This window comes from Apium graveolens, chromosome 10 (genome assembly GCF_009905375.1).
Source record: "Apium graveolens cultivar Ventura chromosome 10, ASM990537v1, whole genome shotgun sequence".
Lineage (NCBI taxonomy): Eukaryota > Viridiplantae > Streptophyta > Magnoliopsida > Apiales > Apiaceae > Apium > Apium graveolens.
In genome coordinates this window covers 152934586-152951660 of record NC_133656.1, presented here as the reverse complement: position 1 = coordinate 152951660, position 17075 = coordinate 152934586, and positions in this window count along the sequence as shown.

Sequence of the window (17075 nt, the reverse complement as noted above, 5' to 3'; positions counted from 1 at the left end):
CACTGTACCATTCATCACATGTTCCCTTATGAAGTGGTACTTGATGTTAATGTGCTTGGTTCTTGAATGCTGCACTGGATTTTCAGTTATGGCAATGGCACTTGTGTTGTCACAGAATATTGGAATTTTGTCAACATTTAGCCCATAGTCAAATAGTTGATTCCCCATCCATAATATCTGTGCACAGCAACTACCAGCAGCAATGTACTCAGCCTCAGCTGTTGATGTAGAAACATAATTTTTCTTCTTACTGAACCATGAAAAAAGCTTATTCCCTAAAAATTGACAAGTGCCAGTTGTACTTTTCCTGTCTATTTTGCAACCTGCATAATCTGCATCTGAGTAGCCAATTAGATCAAAACCAGACTCTCTAGGATACCAAATTCCTAGATTTGGAGTCCCTTTGAGATATCTGAAAATTCTTTTAATAGCAACTAAGTGAGATTCTCTAGGATCAGCTTGAAATCTAGCACAAAGACATGTAGAAAACATTATATCAGGTCTACTAGCAGTTAAATATAGAAGTGAGCCAACCATGCCTCTATAGCTTGTAATATCCACAGACTTTTCAACCATGTTTAATTCAAGCTTAGTGGCAGTGGCCATGGGAGTTTTTGCAGATGAACATTCCATTAAATCAAACTTCTTTAAAAGATCATAAATATATTTAGTTTGACTAATGAAAATTCCACCACTAACTTGTTTAACTTGTAAACCAAGAAAATAAGTTAGCTTTCCCATCATGCTCATTTCATATTTACTTTGCATTAAATTAGCAAACTTTTTACAAAGTTTATCATCTGTAGAACCAAATATAATATCATCTACATAAATTTGAACAAGTATTGTAGAGCCATTAACATTTCTAAAGAAAAGAGTTTTGTCAATAGTACCTCTAGTAAAGTGATTATCTAGAAGAAATTTTGGCAAAGTCTTATACCAGGCTCTAGGTGCTTGCTTTAGTCCATAGAGTGCTTTCAACAGATAATACACATGGTCTGGAAAATTTGGATCTTCAAACCCTGGAGGTTGATTCACATAGACTTCTTCCTCCAATTCTCCATTCAGAAATGCACTCTTAACATCCATTTGATAGACTTTGAAATTGGCATGGGCTGCATAGGCTAGAAAGATTCTGATGGCTTCAAGTCTTGCAACAGGAGCAAATATCTCATCAAAATCTATACCCTCTTGTTGAGAGTAGCCTTTGGCAACCAATCTAGCTTTATTCCTTATGACAATGCCATTTTCATCCATCTTATTTCCGAATACCCATTTTGTGTCAATAGAACTTTTGTTCTTTGGCTTGGGTACCAACTTCCATACTCTGTTCCTCATAAATTGGTTTAGCTCCTCTTGCATAGCTACAACCCAATCTGGATCCAATAGAGCTTTTTCCACTCTCTTAGGTTCCTCCTGTGATAGAAAACTTCTGTATAGACATTCATCTTGAGTAGCCCTTCTAGTTTGCACCTTAGATGTTGCATTACCAATGATTAGTTCAAAGGGATGATTCTTGGTCCATTTCCTTTGAGGTGGTAGATTAGCAGTAGATGAGGTGGCCTTAGTGTATTCATGATCTGAGATTGAGTGTTGATTAGTTGAAACTCCCCCTGAGTTATTGGGCATTTGCAAGGAACTGGGAGTTCTATCAACTGATGAGGTAATTTGATTATCCGTTGATGAACTATGATCAACGGATGCTCCATTATGTACTTCAACGGATGATACACTTTGTCTTTTAACGGATGCTGCATTACTTCTGTCAACGGATGCTGAGTTATGACTTTCAACTGATGCAGCATTTTGTGCATTATCCACATGCAAGTTTTGAATCCTTTTTGAAGTGTCTTCTCCATCATTCTCATCTTCACTATCATCACAATATATCTCAATGTTGTCAAATTTGAGTCCTTCATGGTATCCCTCATCTGTTAGTCCATCAATCTTTTTATCATCAAACACAACATGCACAGATTCCATAACAATGTTGGTTCTTAGATTGTAGACCCTATATGATTTTCCAGCAGAATAACCAACAAATATCCCTTCATCAGCCTTTGCATCAAACTTGCCTTTGTGATCAGGTTGGTTCCTTAGAATGTAACATTTGCAACCAAAGACATGAAGGAAGTTTAAGGTTGGTTTTCTTCTCTTGAACAATTGATAGGGAGTCATGCCGTTTGCCTGATTAATTAGAGAAATATTCTGAGTGTAACATGCACAGTTAACAGCCTCAGCCCAAAAATATGTTGGGAGTTTTGACTCTTCAAGCATTGTTCTTGTAGCTTCAATTAGTGATCTGTTCTTCCTCTCCACCACACCATTTTGTTGTGGAGTCCTTGGAGCTGAGTACTCATGCATGATCCCATTTTCTTCACAGAACAACCTCATGGTAGAATTCCTGAACTCAGTTCCATTGTCACTCCTAATATTCCTTATTTTGAAATCTGGATGGTTGTTGACTTGCTTGATATGCTTGATAATGATTTCACTAGCTTCATCCTTTGATCCAAGAAAATAGGTCCATGAAAACTTTGAAAAATCATCTACAATCACTAGGCAATATCTTTTCCTTGAAATTGACAATACATTGACTGGTCCAAAAAGATCCATGTGTAGAAGTTGTAATGGTTCATCAATTGCTAATTCAAGCTTCTTACTGAATGATGCTCTCTTTTGCTTTCCTTTCTGACAAGCATCACACAATCCATACCTTGAGAATTCCACTAGAGGCATTCCTCTAACTAAGTCCTTTTTGACTAGATCATTCATTGTCTTGAAATTCAAATGGGATAGCTTCTTGTGCCATAGCCAACTTTCATCTTGACTTGTTTTCCTGAAAAGACAAGTGATTGATTCTGCATCTGTAGAGTTGAAATCATTCAAGTACACATTCCCTTTTCTAACTCCAGTTAGAACCACTTTGTTGTCCTTCTTACTTGTAACAACACAGGCTTCAGAATTGAAGGAAACAGTATTCCCTCTGTCACATAGTTGACTGATGCTCAATAGATTATGTTTGAGACCATCAACTAATGCAACTTCATCAATGATGACATTTTCCTTTAAAATCAAGCCATATCCCATAGTGAACCCTTTGTTGTCATCTCCAAAGGTTATGCTAGGGGCAGCTCTCTCATTGAACTCTGTGAGCAGGGTGAAATTTCCTGTCATGTGCCTTGAACAACCACTGTCCAAGTACCATAGATTCCTTCTTTTTCCCTGCACACAACAAAATTAAATCAAGTTGATTTTGGTACCCAAGTTTCCTTGGGTCCAGCCTTGTTAGTCTTTTTCCTAGACTTCACACTTCCTGCACCTTTCGACTTAGGTAACTTTGAGTCAACCTTAGTCTCAGATGTAGTTGGTTGAAGTGTAGGGTTAGTCACAGAATCATTTAGCACATTTGGTTGAATTTGATAAGGCATAGATTATGCAAACATGTTATTCTACATAGGCATGTTGTATGACATTTGAGGCATACTAAATGCAGCAAAATAAGGATTATTAACATATGGCATGTTTGCAAAATATGCATGTGGATTCTGTTGAGACATAACAGGCATAACATGCAGTGGTGACATAGACATGTTAGGCATGGAAGAAGATAAAGGCATGGGAGCATTCTTTACAGATTTGCAGTTAGCAGATAGATGATTAACATTACTACAATACACACAACTTTTTCTAGGAGCATACTTATCAGGTGTGTAGTTGTTGTGTTTGTTAATCCCTACTTTCCCATTTCTATTGGATTTTCTTTTAGTTTCCTTTTTATCCTCAACCAACTTAAGCCTATTCTTCAACTGGTCTAAAGTCATGTGTCCTATATTCACCTTACTAGCATCTTTGGATGTGCTAGCTTCTTCTTTGACAAAGTTCTTGGAAGTTGAACCAAACTTCTTACTGAGATTTTTCAAATTATCCTTTTTAGAATCATTTGCCTGTTTCAACTGATCACCCTTCAACGAATGCTCCTTTTCTTCCTTCAACGGATGACTTTCATCATCCATTGATTCCACATCCGTTGACAGTCCATCAATCAATTCCATTTCCTTTTTGTTTTTCTTTCAGGCATTCTCACAGAAAGATTCAATTCCTTGAACTTTGGCAATTTGAGCACTAACATCCCTAGATGTTTTCCAGGCCTTGATTACCTATTGCTCACGTTCTAGTTGTTTAGAAAGAATTTCTACTTTCTTAACAGACTCTTCTAGTTCACTCTCAACAGATAAGCATTTGATTTTAATCTTTTCAAGCTCAATTACCTTACCCTCTAACATAGCATTCCTATCACTTAAAAACAGATTATTCTCTTTAATTCTCATGTTCTCTTTAGTCAGTGATTTAAGTGAAACACGTAAATGATACAATTCAGTAGACATATCATTTATAGCTTCATTGCATTCATCTTTAGAAAGCTGAGAGAGGTCAGTAGTGATTACCTGGTTGCTTGATGAACTAGTTTCATTCTCATCAGAATTAGCCATTAGGGCTAGGTTGACATACTCCATATCATCATCTTTATTGGCTCCATCAGCTGCCCAGTCATTTTCCTGAGTCAGAAAAGCCCATTCCTTTTGTTTGAGCAATTTGAAATATTTCTTTTTGTAATCCACTTGCTCAAATTTCTTCTTTTCAGAAGTTGGCTTTCTGCACTCACTTGCAAAGTGTCCACTTGTGCCACAGTTATAACACTTGAACTTAGACTTGTCCACCATGTTCTTGTTTGGCTTAGTGGCTCTAAAGTTTTTCTTGAATTTCATCTTTGCAAATCTTCTGGAAAGAAAGGCCAGATGTTCATCAACATCATCAGAGTCATCTTGACTGGAATTATCTTCAACCTCAGCTGCTTGCTCATTTTCCTTGCTTGATTATGATTTGCTTATGCCAATTTTGAGACTTGGCATTGTCTTTTCTTCATCCATGGCTTCAATTCTCTCATTTTCAGCTAGAAGTGCAACTGATCCACCTTTTTTTTTTCCCTTCTCCAACAGCTCATCTTGCTCCATCTCAAGTTCATAGGTCTTCAAAATTCCATATAATCTTCCAAGTGTGAAGTCCTTATAATCTTGAGAATTCCTTAGTGAAACAGTCATAGGCTTCCATTCCTTTGGTAGAGACCTTAGAAATTTTAAGTTGGAATCCTTGACTTGGTACACTCTGCCATACAGCTTCAATCCATTCAACAGTTTCTGAAATCTATTGAAAGTATCATTTAATGATTCTCCTTCTTTAGAATGAAAATATTCATATTGTTGAATGAGAAGCTACATTTTGTTTTCTCTAACTTGCTCAGTACCTTCACAGATAAGTTGTACAGTATCCCAAATTTCCTTAGCAGCGAGGCTGTTAATGACATTATCAAACATATCTTTGTCTAGGCCATTAAACAGAATGTTCATGGCCTTCTTGTCCTTGTGAACCTCTTCAATATCTTCAGGAGTCCATTCTACTCTTGGCTTGGGAATAGACTGTCCAACAGCAACTGTGGCAGTAGAAGCTGTGGCCACTTTATGAGGGATGTGAGGACCATTCTCAATGCAGTTTATGTAGCTTTCATCTTGAGAGAGAAGATGTAGATGCATCTTCACTTTCCAGTGATGATAATTATCTCTTTCCAAGATTGGAATCTTCACTCCAATATCCTTCTTACTAATGATATTAGTAGAATAGATCTTTAAACTCTTTGTATGTTAAGAGCTTGCTCTGATACCAATTGTTATTCCCAAGGAACTAACAATGAGATTTACAGAAGGGGGGTTGAATGTAAATCTCAAAACTTTTTCAAGTTTTGAGCAGTTTCAAAAGCTAAGTGTATGATGAACAGATGTGTGTGAATTGCTTTAAGCAAGTACAGACAGATGTATATTCAAAACACAAATGTAAAGAACACAGAGGCTTTAAAAACTTTTCTGGTGGATTTGTTATTCCACCAGAGATGTGTATTTCAGAAAATCTGTGATACAAAGAATTGTTCACAGCTGCTTCCTAGTACAAACTAGATGATTTTCTCTCTGAATTTTTCTAAACAGCTCTGGAAAATTCACACTAATTACTAGCTGCAACTTGGTTTATATATCACCAAGTATATCAAGTGAAGACAAAGATAAAATACAATTATAAATAGTTCTTCACATGTTTCTTCTTCATTTCTCTGTCCAATGCAATCTAAGATAATCTTTGAATACTTCCTTATTTGCACCAGAATGGAAATGCTGCTTTTTCATGATTCCTCCAAGAGGCTACCATATTCCAATTATCTCTGTCAACCCATGTGCCTCTGTCAGCTTATGAATTGTCACTATCAACTGCTATGGAACTGAGCATCCATTGAAACTTTCATCCGTTGATGGCTTTATCCGTTGATGCTCTTATCCGTTGATGTTTTAGCAGTTGAAGCTTTATCCGTTGATGCACTCATCCGTTGATGGATGTTATCCGTTGAAGCTTTAGAGACATCCGTTGAGGCTTTGTTTCTCATCCGTTGAAGGTCTTTAATTTATCAGTTGATACTACTTCATTTATAAAAAATTACAAGGCATCAAATATTTACAATTAGCCCTCCTATTTGCATATCCACTAGTAGTCAACATGACTTATAATTTCCTGCAACTTCTAAGAATTATAACTCATTTAAAAAGACTGAAATGTGCTACAATACTAAACTTATTTCTAAGTAAAGCTACTTCATCAACGGATAGCCAAAGTGGTCTTATCCATTGAGGCTACAAACACTAGATTTCTACTTAAGTGTTTTGTTTAACTTATCATCAAACTAATACACATATATTCCTAACAAATGGGATACTATTTAAAGACAATAAAAAGACGTGTATTAACAACGAGGAGACCAGGAAGAGCAATACGAAGACCTAGAGAGTACAAGACGACTACGGAAAAGAAGACTTTCATATTCTTCAATATAGTTGATACTTAGGATGTTTGTTTTTAATTTGTCTTGAACCCTAGTACTCTTATTCAATTTATTATCATGCTTTCATCGGAACCCATGGTGATGATGAATTCGGTTATGAACTAATCGTTATCTTGGGGTTCTAACGGATTTACTTATGGATTTTTATAGTTAATTATTTTGATATCTTAGTGTGTGGTGATTGATTGATGTTAGATATATTTGATAATGTGATGACTAATATGATTTATGTTTAGTTTTCAGATCTTACTTAAACAGGACAAATCAGTACTTAACTTAAATCAGCACTTACTGAAGTCAGAACTTAAGTCATCAGTACTTAAGGTTCAGGAGATATTTTTCAGAAGATAATATCAGGACTTAAAGGAAACTTTTAGATAAGGAAGGTGGCTGATTGAAGAAAGAGAAGATCGAGACAAATGTAAGAAGAGATATGCATGAAGAAGGAATTCTATGAAGAATAGAATACTTGGAAGAAAAGATATATGATTGATATATTTTAGGAAGCAGAATTATATTCCATATCAATTAGCGATTATCTTGTAATTGTATAGTATTAAACACAGACATAGGGTTTACACTATAAGTGTTATCATTATCGAGAATATTATTCATTGTAACCCTAGCAGCTCTCGTGATATTTGTTCATCACTGAGAGAGAACAGTTCCATATTGTAACAGAGTTTATTGCTTTGAATAAAGTCTGTTTTCTGTTACTTGTGTTATTAGAATTCGATTTGATTGTGCTATACACTGTATTCAACCCCCTTCTACAGTGTGTGTAACCTAACAAGTGGTATCAGAGCCGATCTGTTAACACACAAACAGTTTAAGATCCAAAAACAATCATGTCTGAAGTAGAAATTCCAACTAAGCCCACCAAAACTGAAGAACCTCCAAAGACACAAATCCATAGTCGATATGAGGCTATTAGAGTTCCCATATTGAAAACATCTGAATATCCCATATGGAAGGTGAGAATGACTATGTTTCTGGAAGCTACAGATCCAAAATATCCTTATAGAATCAAGGAAAGACCTCACAATCCAACAAAACTCGTTGTTGCAGTTGCAGGTGAAGCAGCAAAGTCTGTACCAAAAGAGAAGAGTGATTACATTGCTGAAGATATCGCATCAATTGCTAAGGATGCTAAGGTACGACACTTACTGCATAGTGCCATTGATAATGTAATGTCAAACAGGGTAATAAACTGCAAAACTGCAAAGGAGATATGGGATTCCTTGGAGACAAGGTGCCAGGGAACTGATTCGATTTAGAAGAACAGGAAGACAATACTCACTCAAGAGCATGAACACTTTGACTCAAAGCCTGATGAGTCATTAACTGGTTTATATGACAGATTTGTCAAACTCTTGAATAATTTGTCACTAGTTGACAAGGAATATGATCTTGAGGATTCAAATCTTAAAAACCTGTTAGCACTTCCTAAAAGCTGGGATTTGAAGGCCACCACTATAAGAGACAACTATAATCTTGATGAAACAACTCTTGATGAAATTTATGGAATGTTCAAGACTCATGAACTTGAGATGGAACAAAGAAGCAAGAGGAAAGGAGGAAAGTCAAGGACAGTCGCTCTTAAGGCTAAAGAAAAATCCCCCAAGGCAGCTACCTCAAGGAAAGGCAAGGGAAAAGCGCTCTTCACAAAGTCTGGTACTGAGTCATCAAGTTCTGATAGTGACGATGACTCAGAAACTGAAAGCTTGCCTGAGATAGATGCTGATGAAGAGATGATGAAGCTGTGTGCTCTTATGGTGAAAGGAATCACAAGGATTGCATACAGGAAGTTCAGGAAAGGAAAGAGCTTTCCAGGAAAGGTGGAAGTTCTGATAAGAAGAATTTCAGAAAATTTGAATTCAAAGGAGGAAAGTCTGACATAGGAGATTACACAAATGTCAAATGCTACAACTGTGGTGAGAAAGGTCACAAATCTCCTGATTGCAAGAAAGTGAAGAGTCACAAAGGCAAGGCTCTTGTCACAAAAAAGAAAAGCTGGACAGACACTTCAGATTCTGAAAGTGAGGAGAACTATGCCTTGATGGCAAATGCTGATATGGCAAATGCTGATAGCAGTCCTGAAGCTGCTGAGTTAAAGGTACCTCAAACTACTTATGCCTTTCATACTGATGATATTAATGAGTTGAGAAGATATCTTAAAACTGTGTTCATTAGCTATAGAGATCAAACTTTAACATGTGAAAGATTAACTTCTGAAAATCTTGTTTGTAAAAAGAGGAATGATTATTTAGAAAAAGAGTTAGTCATGTTCCATCAAACTCAGAAAGATAGAGATGATGCTTTCTATGTTAGAAAAGGAAAGAGAGATTATCAGGACTTGGACTAACTCTGGCAGAACAACTCAGAATTTGTTAAGTAGTGGAAACTGGAAAGAGGGCTTAGGTTATGGAGATGATAAGAATGATAAAGGAACTGTAGATATTAAGCCTATAGTTGTTAAACAAAAGCCAAAGTTAAAACATGTTAAGTTTGTAGCTGTAAAGTCTGAAACTGAGAAATCAGAAGTTAAAAAGGAATTAACTTCTGAAAAACTAAAACAGGAAAAGACAACTGAAGTAAACGTAGGCTTAATGACAAAGAAGCAGCTTAAGCATAAGCTGAAAGATGTTAAGAATGCAAACAAGGTAAAATCGCCTAGGAAAAATAGAAATGGAAAGGAAGGTGTGAATTAAAGCAATGATTATAAGCCTGTTCCTGATGCTCCTAGAAAAACATGTCATAACTGTGGAAGTTCTAACCATCTGGCTTCTTTTTACAGGAAGAACAAGAACATAAACTCCTTACCTTCAAAGTCAGGAGTTAAGAGTCAGTTTGTTAGATATAAGCCACAAAATCCTTGTTTTCATTGTGGTAGTTTATGGCATTCCATTTATACTTGTAAGGAATATCATAGTTTGTACTATGATTATTATCAAATAAAACCTTCTTTAAAGAAAGTTAGCATTGTTCCTTCTAGTGTAAGTTCTGATTCAAAGTCTAATAGTGTAAATTATGATAAGAAAAATGTTAACATAAACTCTGATACTAAATCCGCTGCAAATGTTAACAAACTTAATAAGGCCAAAGGATCCAAGCAAGTATGGGTCCTTAAAACTGATCATTAGTGGTCTTTGTGATTGCATGGCAACAGGAAAAAATATCCTAGTTCTGGATAGTGGATGTTCAGGACATATGACTGGAAATAAAGCCCTGCTATCAGACTTTGTGAAGAAGGCTGGCCTAATTGTTTCTTATGGAGATGGCAACATTGGAAAAATATTGGGATATGGCAATATCAATCTTGGGAATGTCATTATTAAAGAAGTAGCTCTGGTCTCAGGACTTAAACACAATCTGCTGAGTGTTAGTCAAATCTGTGACAGAGGTTATCATGTGGATTTCTTTGAAGAACACTGTGAAATTGTAAGCAAATCTACAGGCAAAGTTGTTATGAAAGGATACATGCATGGTAACATTTATGAAGCCAAGCTTTCAACAAGTACTGATGGTTCTGCAATCTTTCTGATGAGTAGAGCATCAATTGAAGAAAGCTGGAACTGGCACAAGAAACTCTCTCATTTAAATTTCAACAATATAAATGAATTAGTCAAGAAAGATCTTGTGAGAGGACTGCCAAAGTCAGTATTTGCTCCTGATGGCCTTTGTGATTCTTGTCAGAAGGCTAAATAAAGGAAATCTTCATTCAAGAGTAAGACTGAATCATCAATTCTTGAGCCTTATCACCTACTACATGTTGATCTATTTGGTCCAGTAAATGTCATGTCTATTACAAAGAAGAAATATGATATGGTCATAGTGGATGAGTTCACCAGATACACATGGGTGTATTTCTTGCACACAAAAAGTGAAACTGCATCTATCTTGATTGATCATGTCAAGCAACTGGATAAATTGGTTAAAGACTCTGTGAAAATAATAAGAAGTGATAATGGCACTGAGTTCAAGAATTTTACAATGGAAGAGTTCTGCAAAGACCATGGAATCAAGCAGGAATTTTCTGCTCCTGGAACTCCACAGCAAAATGGAGTTGTTGAAAGAAAGAATAGAACTCTCATTGAAGCTGTACGAACTATGCTTGATGAAGAAAAGCTACCAACCTATTTTTGGGCTGAAGCTATGCAGACTGCTTGTTTTACTCAGAATGCAACACTCATTAACAAGCATGGAAAGACACCATATGAGATGGTGAAGAAAAAGAAGCCAAATCTGAAGTATTTTCATGTATTTGGATGCAAGTGTTTTGTTCTTAAGACTCACCCTGAACAGCTATCCAAATTTGATCTAAAAGCTGATGAAGGAATCTTTGTTGGATAACCACTTTCCACAAAAACCTTCAGAGTCTACAACTTGAGAACAAGGGTGGTCATGGAATCTATCAATGTCTCTTTTGATGATAAGAAGATTACTTGACTTGAAGATTTCAATGATCATGATCAGCTGAGATTCGAAAATGAAGAATTAAATTCTGATACTGAAAACCTTGATAGTCTAAGTCTTGATACTGCAAACTCTGATGGATTAAACTCTGATGTCATTGAAACTGTGGTGACTACGTCAAAAGAGGATGCACCTGTGCAGGGGGAGCATACTGAAGATACAACCACATCTCAAGAACCATCAGAACATATAATTGGCTCTTCAAGTTCTGATTCAACAAGTTTTGATAAGCCAAGTTCTGATAGTTCTGAAAACTTAAATACTGAAGGATCCAACTCAGAGAGCATAGTTTCAGGGGGAGCATCAGAAGATGTTGATGAAGATGGCATGGATCATGAGGGAGCATCCACTTCTAGAGAAAACCTTCCATCTGCAAGAAAGTGGACTAAATCACATACACCTGATTTAATAATTGGAAATCCTGATGCAGGTATCAGAACTAGAACAGCTACTTCAAACGAATGTCTTTATAATTCCTTTCTCTCTCAGACTGAACCAAAGAAAGTGGAAGAAGCTCTTCAAGATGCTGATTGGGTGCAAGCAATGTAGGAAGAGTTAAATGAATTTGAAAGAAACAAAGTCTGGACCCTAGTGCCAAGACCAAAGAACAGATCTATTGTTGGTACAAAGTGGGTGTTTAGAAACAAAACTGATAGTGATGGCATAATTACAATAAATAAAGCAAGGTTGGTTGCAAAAGGATATTCTCAACATGAGGGAATTGATTATGATGAAACATTTGCACTATTTGCTAGATTGGAAGCCATAAGGATATTTTTGGCTTATGCTGCTAACAAAAAGTTTATTGTCTTTCAAATGGATGTGAAAAGTGCTTTTCTCAATGGAGAATTGGAAGAGGAGGTATATGTTGAACAACCTCCAGGCTTTGTAGATCCCAAATATCCAAATCATGTCTACGGGCTTGATAAAGCACTTTATGGCCTTAAGCAAGCTCCAAGAGCATGGTATGACACTTTAGCTCAGTTTATTCTGGAAAGTGGATTTAACAGAGGAACTATAGACAAAACACTGTTCTATCTCAACCATGGAAAGGACTTACTTTTGGTTCAGATATATGTTGATGATATCATCTTTGGTTCTACAAATGACAGACTTTGCAAGAAGTTTGCCAAACTGATGCAGTCAAGATATCAAATGAGTATGATGGGGGAACTTAGCTATTTTCTGGGCCTTCAAGTCAAGCAGAATGAAGAAGGCACTTTTATTTGTCAAGCCAAGTACACCAGAAATTTGCTGAAGAAATTTGGAATGCAAGATTGTTCAAATGCATCCACTCCCATGGCCACTGCAACAAAACTGGATAAGGATACTGGTAAATCAGTAGATATTACTGAATACAGAGGTATGATTGGCTCTTGACTCTATCTAACTGCAAGTAGACCTGATATCATGTATGCTACCTCTCTTTGTGCAAGATTTCAAGCAGATCCAAGAGAACCTCACTTAACAGCTGTGAAAAGAATATTCAAGTATCTTAAGGGAACAGCTGATCTGGGATTGTAGTATCCCAGAGAATCAGATTTTAAACTAATAGGTTACTCAGATGTAGATTTTGCAGGTTGCAAAATTGACAGGAAGAGCACAAGTGGAAGATGCCAATTTCTTGGTTTAGCAAGAAACAAAAGTCAATTTCCACATCAACTGCAGAAGCAGAATACATTGCTGCAGGAAGCTGTTGTGCACAGATTATTTGGATGAAGAATCAGTTACTGGATTATGGGTTAACATATTTTAAAATCCCTATTTACTGTGATAATCAAAGTGCTATTGCTATGACAGGTAATCCAGTTCAACACTCAATGACAAAGCACATCAGCATTAGGTACCACTTCATAAGGGAACATGTGGATGAAGGTACAGTGGAATTGCACTTTGTTCCAACAGATCAACAACTAGTAGATATCTTCACAAAACCTCTGTGTGAAGCTACTTTTACAAGATTGGTAAATGAACTTGGAATGGTTTCAGGTTCTTTCTCTAAATCTGCTTAGCTTTTGTTCTGCTGCATCAGACTTTATGATCAGTATTTACAGAAATTACTATCTTTGTGTATTATGTGCTTAATTGAAAATTGCTTAAGTACTGATTGTTGTCTGATGTGAATTTCTAAACTCTGATAGTGATATGAATGTTTCTGTGACTATTCACTTCTATGAGGATAACTGTGCTAGATGCTGACCTAGTAGTCTTTAATATACTAAAAATCCCATGTTTGAAGTAATTATTTATGTGGAAATCTATTGACACAAGCAAATTCTGATATTGAGCTTAGTTAAGTTTACTTTGTCTATCTTATTACTAAGTCAAAAACTAGAATAATGCTTCTCATCTGTTAAGTTCTGATATTAGTAAATCTAATGGATGTACTAAGTGCTGATAAACCTCTCTTATTAAAAAAAGAGGGACAAAGAATAAAAATCAGGTACTCCTTTGAGATCTAGAGTAAAAATGTGGAAGGGACGACCCAAGTGCATTGCTGGTATTAAGTAATATGCATCAGAAAAGCAAATAATTATTTTTCTTGGTGACTTTTCACACTCTATGATTTCTGGAGAAATACTCTGATAATAGCATAAATTATGATAAGTAGTCGTGACTCACTTACACTGAGAAGCCACTGTAAAATGGAATTTCAAAAGATGCATAAAATAAGCACAAAACAGTTGAGGTGGACTCATGCATGAACTCATTCAATAGTAGTCTTCAGAATACTAACAGATTTTAAGTAAAGTTCTTAGTTATGCCTTATTTCTAAGATGTACTGAAGTGAATCAGACTTTACTCTTTGTCTGATATTTAGCTTAATACACACACTTACACTCCATATGAATGATGAAATTTACTGTGGTGATCAATGTTGTTTTAGATGAACAGTTTATGTGTCAGATTGCATAAATTATGAGGACAAGTTATGATGGAAGTTCTGATGAATAAGTTCTGAAGAACCGAAATCAGAATTTGTGTGAAGAATTACAGAAATAGGCATTCATTTTTCGAGTTAAGAAATCATGTTCTGATGACTGTTAAATTCTGATATAAGTCTAAGTTCTGATATTAAATTCTGATTCTTTACTTGACTTATTTATGGTTAAAATCTGAAACAGTCCTATTTTACATCAAAATATGTTCGGGTGAGATATTAACAGTCACTACAATTAGAGTTAGTGGTACACTTCCATGCACAGTAATGTTTACTTGTGCGCATTAAACCCTGTTTTACACTTCCAATGACTGTTTTTATTCTCCTCAGTCTAGGGAGACGAGGTAGAATTATTTCTACTTGTCAGCATTAAATTTTCCTTGCGTCTCCTGGCATTCTATTGCCTATATAAACCAACACTTCATTCTAGCCAGCGCATCTCTCATTTACACTCGAATTCTCAAACTCATTTCTTCTTCACTCATCACAATCATGGTTAATTTCAACTTAGCTCTGAACTATGATACTTTCTCTCTCACCATGAGCTGTCCAGAATGGCAGCAGGAATGGCATGTAACTGCCATTCCTGATGAGGTTTGGGACTCTGTTCCCCAAGAGGTTCTGACAGATCTCTTGTTCTTCTATATGGATTACCATCGCCATGTTAAGCGACTGGAAGAAGAACGGTTGGAAGCTCTTCGACAGCAGGAGCGAATCATTCGTCTCGCTGTTCTTTTTGTTGAAAGTAGGAAGAAGAAATATGAGTTGTAGCTTAGGACAATCTTGTAATTTTATGATGTAATTTATATTTCATGACATGTATTCACCCAATATATTAATAAAATTTTCTATTGTTGCAAGATTTTGTCTCTGAGTTGTTTGGTGTTTTGATGCATTTTTAAATCCTGATTTATCCATATTCTGATGACCAGTTTATCTCTGATACAAATCAAGTTCTGATTCTGACGTGGCAGTACATGTTTACTTGATTTATTTATTTTGGTCATTCTCTCACTCATTGTATTTTTACAGGATAATGGACTCGCAGTGAAAATGATTTACTAAGTGGGTTCAGTTTTAAATTTTAAATTTAAAACTGAACTACCTTAATTAAAGGGATTACTTAATAAATAAAACGGTTTTTCCTTGAAAAACTGCATGTGATAAGTAATGATTACTGTTTTCCTGTGCCCATTAATTATTCTTTACTGCTGCATGTCTGACAGGTGTCCAACGGTTACTTTTTCTACCGTGTATAAGTAAAAGAGAGAGAAGATTGTAAAATCTTTTATTTACTTTCACACTTTAACTCTCTTTCTTTACTTCAATTCTCTCATCTCCTGACGTTTTTTTTCATAAAGACATTTTATCAAACACCTTTCAGGCAATCTTATTTCTCACTTTTTCTCATGGCACCTAAGGATTTGATTATAGATGGAGCCAAGTTTGTACCCAACAACTATGCTGCAATCTTAAACCATGATGAAGCTCCATCTGATTTGCACTTTGTGCAAGATCTTCTAGCACACAGTGAGATTGGGTATGCATTAACCCAGCCTCAAGTCATTTCCAGCCAACAAGTTCTGACGTTCTGGCGGACTGGGCATTTTGATAATGGTGGTGCTACTGGTACTCCAAGCATTATTTTTGAAGTAAATGATGTTGAGCATGTGGTAACTCCTGGAGCAGTTCGTAAAGCTCTACACTTACCAGAAGGCTGCATTTTCTCAACACCGGAGGAACCCGTTCTACAGCAGCTCATGGCCAATTTGGGGTATGAGAAGAGTTTGGCCAAGCTTGGACAGTTGAAAAGAGCACATATCAGAAAGGAATGGAGCTTTTTCTTCGACTGCATCACTAAAGCATTCGGCAATAAGTGTTCCAACTTTGATGTCATTCCTATTATGAGTCAGCACATCGGGTATGCTATTATTCACCAAACTCATTTTGATTTTGCAAGTGCTGTGCTAGGCTTTATAGGGGATAGGATGACAGAGGATAGGAATGTAGTATATTTTGCTAGATTTTGTTAGCTTATATATACTTTTTGCTGTGCTAATGAACCTCAACCAGCCAATTTTTTATTTCCACCCTTTAAACTTGCCAAACGGGCGTTTAATGACTTGGTAAATGCTTACCTTAAAAAAAGGTGGTTAGACCCTTACAGATACCTCAGTCTGTAAAACAGATCCTGGTAAATGTTGATCCTCATACTTACAGATCTGTTTACCCTGATTTTCAACCAACCAGCACATCCCAGACACCACAACAACCATCAGAACATACCTCACCTACACCTCAACCTACTCAACCCTCTATCGGAACACATCTCAAACCTTCACAGATAACTCAACCTTCATCATCAGCACATACTGTGAAGCCTTCATCTTCCAAGCCCAAGAGGACAAAGACTGTACCTCAGACACCACAGAAGAGAAGGAGGATTGTTCTGAGAGATGGGTCAGACAGTGAGGAACAGGTTCCTGTATCAGAACATGTTGTTACAGAAGCTGAGAAGGTCCCTTCTCAGAAGGATACTGGAATTGGGGGATCTAAGCTTCTCAAAAGGCTTAGAAGAATGTCTTATGCTGATAGCCAAGAAGTTTGTTACAGGGGAAGCACCAGTACCTTGGAGTGAAACTCCTAGAGGACAGGAGTGGACTAAGGAGTGGAACACAACTACTTTTGTTCATTCTCAATCGATTCTTGCTGAACACT